Source organism: Pinus tabuliformis, chromosome 1_1, assembly GCF_031772625.1.
Source record: "Pinus tabuliformis cultivar Carrire ecotype Pingquan chromosome 1_1, CPIR1, whole genome shotgun sequence".
Lineage (NCBI taxonomy): Eukaryota > Viridiplantae > Streptophyta > Pinopsida > Pinales > Pinaceae > Pinus > Pinus tabuliformis.
This window is the reverse complement of record NC_142297.1, coordinates 297497905-297503492: the sequence shown is the minus strand read 5'-3', so window position 1 is coordinate 297503492 and position 5588 is coordinate 297497905. Positions and strand designations below refer to the sequence as shown.

At 33.5% G+C, this 5588-nt stretch overlaps 1 pseudogene; it reads left to right on the top strand.

The window, feature by feature from the left end:
- The first annotated feature begins 2031 nt into the window (after positions 1-2031).
- Positions 2032-3308, top strand: LOC149212731 (indole-3-pyruvate monooxygenase YUCCA1-like; annotated as a pseudogene).
- Positions 3309-5588: the final 2280 nt, after the last annotated feature.

Below are 5588 nucleotides of genomic sequence, written 5' to 3'. Positions count from 1 at the left end.
TGACAACTCACATGACACATGGCGGCAACTCACATGACACATGGCCACTAGTAAACTTTTGTGGGTCTATGCCATGTTCTTCCGGGCACCAATCAAACTTTGGGGGTCTACCAATTGTCCTCTTCTCCTTAAATTGGTTCACAACTAAAGGGATTTGAACCTTGGATCTTTAAGTTTTCTCAAAGCCCATGTTACTTTAGTCAACAATTGAGCTGCCCCTTAAGACATTGAAAAAAATTCTTAAATTTATCTTACAAAACAAGTTTAAGTTTATATTCAATGAGTAACTTAAATTCAATTAAATTTAAGAAATTAAATAAATTAAAAATTAAATTTGACTAGCTGAGCGACTTAAATTTATTTTTATTGAATTCAATTCATAAATAAAATTTATGAAATAAATTCTGATTAAATTTAATATGTAATTTAAATTTAAATATAATTTTTGCAACAAATTTAAATCTAATTGTTTATTAACATTGTACACCAAAACCAATTTAAACATAACTTGTTTTTATATTTTTTGGATAAATTTGAGCAAATGGAAATACACGAAGCAAAATTTAATTTAAATGACCCCAACATAAGATTTGATGGTTGAGAGGAGGATCTAAGGAGAGAGCTCTGAAATTATTGGGAAAACCATTCACTTATTGGCTAATTTGTTGCTTTGGCCCTCTCCTCCTTCCCTTAGTCTCTTCCCATAAGGTCACTGTTGTCATGTGTTTCGGGGTTTTCGTTTGTCTGTTATATGGATATACTTTTTTCTTGGTTGTAGCTGTGTGTGCGCTCTGTTCATTATATTTTGGCGGTGTCTTGGGGTTTTTGCTCGTGTTATATGGTATTTTTTTCTTTGCATTAGAAACAGTATAAAAATCGAAGTTTCAGATTGTTACAGTTTTGGGGTCGTATTCTAGAATATGTGGTTATCCAACTTAAAATTGAATTGGAGTTGACGAGTTTTATCTTTCAAAGTTGCTGTGATGAAAACATATTGAAACACAACATTATGGAAAAAAATGCAGTGAAATAAAATCGAGTTGATCTGCTATAATAGGAACCATAATGTGGGGGGATTTCTTTCCTAAACTTTTAGGGAAAATATGTTTACATTATGTGAAAACAAATTAGATATAGTAAATAATTTGTTTCTGACTTAAAAGAGAGTGTTATAAATAGAAAAATGAAATTTCTACATTATCAGAATTTCAAGATCGTAATCTAGAATGTAGGATTTTCCAATGGAAAAGTAGTTTAGGACTGAGAAGGATTCTTCAGTTTCTAGGTTATTATGCTTATCCAATTTATTAATACTATTTTTATATAATGGGACTCTATATAAGATGTATACTTGAATTAGTAAAAATATTTAAATAAAAGAGTTGGGCATTTTTTTTTGTAATTTATGTTTTATATATATATAATTGATTTCTTATACATTACTATAAAGAATATAAATATATATAGATATAGATTATAGTTTACGTTCTTTTATATATATATAAAATAAATTTTTTATACATTACTATAAAGAGAAATATATATATGATTGATTTGTTATATATTACAATGAAGAAAATGAATGGAGGCCTTTCCTGGAAGGCGGATACTTGGCAGCCATAGATATCTGTTGTTCTCTCGAATCATTTGGTGAAAAAACATTTCCTTTCTCCTTTCATAATAAAAATGGCACTTTCCAACGCTGCGTAACAGAGGAGTGGTGAAAATTTGGGGCTCATTTTTTAAAGATGCTTGCCGTCGTTGCAAAATTTAAAATTATGTTTTTGATTTCTGTACGCTCACAGTTGAGTCATCCTCTAAATTTTTTAATCTTTCCCTACCGATGCCTTTTTCATCTCTGTAATTATTACGCGTTTTGAAATGAATTGCCCCAGCCGGCTTAGTGTCCCACTGTTCACCGTAGATTTGTGGTGTTAGACGATTGAAGGTATTTTGATCGTTGATCTAAAGCTGAAAAAATATAAGTTATCGTGTAAGGTTGTCTGCCGTCCACATCTGGGTATATTATTTATGTTACCGATTCATTATCCTTCACTGCGCATAGCATTTGGCAAGAAGGAGTATCTCGGCAGGTTTCTTGTTGTGGCCACGAGCGAAAACGATGAAAAATGCGTGCCAGACGTTTCCGGGCTGGAAGGCTTTGCAGGAACTGTTATCCATTCGATTGATTACAAAAGCGGAAAAGAATTCGAAGGCAAGAAAGCTCTCATTGTCGGATGTGGTAACTCTGCCATGGAAATAGCGCTGGATATTGTGAATAACAACGCAAGGCCTCTGTTGTAGTTCGTAGTCCGGTAACAAATCTTTAAATCTTTACAACTATTTCAATTTTTTCGCTAGCTATTTCAAATCTTTTGCATTTTCTGCCAAACACTTAAAGCTAAATTGTAATATTTGAACCTTTTAATCATTCACAATTTCATGAATCTCGATGCTTTTAATCTTTCTCGTCCACACAATAATTTCGTCTGTGTCTTCTCTTTGCATTTTAAGTCGCATGTCCTGCTGCGAAAAGTTCTTGGAAGATCCACATTCTGTGTTGCGATGCTGCTGCTGAAGCTGCTGCCGCTGCGAATGGTGGACAATTTGTTCGTCATGTACAGTAATTTAACCCTAGGCAACACGAATTCTCTCGGAATACCCCGCCCCGTGCAAGGACCGTTCGATATGAAGTTCAAGACCGGGAAAACCCGGGTGCTGGACGAGGGCACGATGGCCAAAATACGGCAAGGCAAAATTAAGGTAAATTGACTCCATTCTTCCCGCAGAATTTCGAAGCCAGTCCAAGTTCTCCGTTAACAGCTTTAATGGCAGGTTGTCCCAAATTTCCGCCTCGCAACGGCCACTGGTGTCGAGTTCGAAGACAATCGAGAAGAGTATTTCGACGCTATAATCTTTGCGACTGGTTACAGGAGTGCAGTACTCCGCTGGCTCAAGGTATGCCTAATCAGTGATTTTCTGCTTTCGTACGGTTTTTTCTTTGGAAGATCTCTAATTTTGAAATTCGCCACTTAATTCCTAGAATAGCGGAGAGCTTTTCTCAGACGACGGATTTCCAAGAAAGCCGTCTCCAGACAACTGGAAGGGAAGGGAGGGTCTGTATGCCGCCGGCTTGGGAAGAGCAGGTCTGCTCGGATCTTCGATGGACGCTCGGCTGATCGCCCAAGATATATTTGAGGCCGTCAACACTTGAATTTCCCATCGAGCGGGCAGATTGGGGATAGTGTATATATTCACTTGAATTTGCCACCGGGCGGGCAGATCGGGAATAGTGTATCCATTCGTCGCTGGAGTGATAGAATTCAAATAACATAACGTACGAGATGGAACAGCTAACGCTAAAGTGATTCACGTTTGAAATTTTATTTTATTTTGGGTTTGAAAATGCTGGAAAAGATAAATTGAAATTTTATTTTATTTTGGGTTTGAATATGCTGGAAAAGATAAATCATGTATGATAGGTGAGAATTGTTGGAATATTTCATGAATATATTTTTTAAATTTTTATTAATTACATAGTTTTGAATAGTATTAAATTTATTTTTTAAGAATTTTAAATAATGTTATTCATGGGCTTGCAGCTAGATAGTATAAGAGATTCATAAAAGGATTTTCTAAGATTTCTTTTTTATTATATTTTTATAAAATAAGGGAATTAAATTGAATGGATATTAATGTTTGAAAAAAGTTTGCAACTATTAATGAATTGAATACTAGTGCACTCATTTTGAAGATTACTAATTCAAATGAAAATTATGTGGTGTTTGCACATGTATTTAAAGAGAGATTTTGTGGATTCTTTATTTAGAATAGATATGTGATTTGTTATGAATTTATGAATTTATATTTAAGTAGTTACATGTAATGATTTGGAGCTTGTTGCCATAGTGTATGTGTTGAATATAGGAAAAATGTGACATAAATATAGATAGTATAAGATAGAGGAAGATGAAATGCTTATGTATAGAATAAAGTGTATGTTTCTAATTTTAATTAATTAAGGAAGTTAGTATTAAAAAATTTTGTAATGTTTCATGCATGGACATACTAGTTACTAGAAGACTATTGCAGTGTTGATTTGGAGATTGTTACCACAGTGTGTGTTGAAAATATGGAAAATCTAACATAAATATAGATAGTACAAGATAAAGTACATGGAATGCTTATGTATACCAAAAAAGTGTATGTTCCTAATTTTTATTAATTAAGGAAGCTAGCATTAAAAAAATGTGTAATGTTCCATATGTTTGACATAGTAGTTACTAGAAGACTATTGCAATCATCAGAAATCAATATTGTTGGTCAGGAATGAAAAATAATGTCATTAGATACATAGCTATGTCTATGAAATGACAAAGAGAAAAGGAGCATAAACACCAAAAAACTTTGCTAAATGGGAAGTTTTGAAACCATTGATTTTAGTGACAATGTTAGCGGCTCCTTTCTCCTCGAATTGAGGTGTTATATTTGTTAAAATATGTTTAGATTTTCTCATTTTATCATGAGACGAATCAGTTGGGATAATGAAATGAATGAGTTGTGATATCAGTTTTATGTTGTCCTTCACGAAACGTTGTTCAAGTTGGAATCTTTGAGACTTTCCAATATATCACTGCTTCACTTCATTAGCTGATCTGAATAGTGTCTGGTGTGTTGTTCCTCCTTTCAAGTGTGCGTGTTCATGTTTAGATGGTCGTCCTCAGGCATGGTTATTTTCAGGCGAGTGTGTGTGTTCATGTTTAGATGGTCGTCTTCAGGCATGGTCGTCTTTAGGGCAGCGTGAGATCATGTTTAGATGGTCATCTTCAGGCATGGCCATCTTCAGGCCAGCGTGAGATCACAATTAGGAAGGCATCCATGGGGAAGAAGTGCTTCTATTATTCTTGCTACATGTAATGTTAGCAACAATTTGGTATTTTCTTATTTTTGTTTTTGCCTTCCGGCCTCCTAATTTGGCATTGACCATGGTTTTTTAACGTCTCTATAGACATGGTGTTCAGAATGGTTGTGGTCATTTAATTTCCAACTTCTAAGTTCTCCCTTTGACATTCAAGGTTTGTAATGTCATATTTAGCATGGTTTCGAATATTATATTTTGACTTTCTAATCGCAATATACAATTATGGTTTTCAATGTAGTATTATTCTATATATGTAAATTATTCTTTATAAAATATAATAATAATATCATGGTTTCTAATGAAATTAACTTTTTAATAGCAATATATCAACATGTTTTCTAATATTATGTTTTGAATTTCTAAATGCAACATACAATTATGGTTTTCAATGAAATATATTGGTAGGGAATAGTCATGGTGGTTATTGCCTTAGCAAGCTTCGTATATTCTTGTATATGCTTGGCCATCTATAGAGGTTTCTTGATTTTGGGTAATTAACTTAACCTCTTGATTTTGGGTAATTGACTTACTCTAAAATGAAATAAGACATTCAATGTGTTCCTTGTAATATAGATATAAACAAAACATCTAAAGAAAAGTAATTGCACAATGATCCAGTCCAAGAAAACAAGGTTTTCCACAAACCAATTAAGCCTTTCAAACTTTT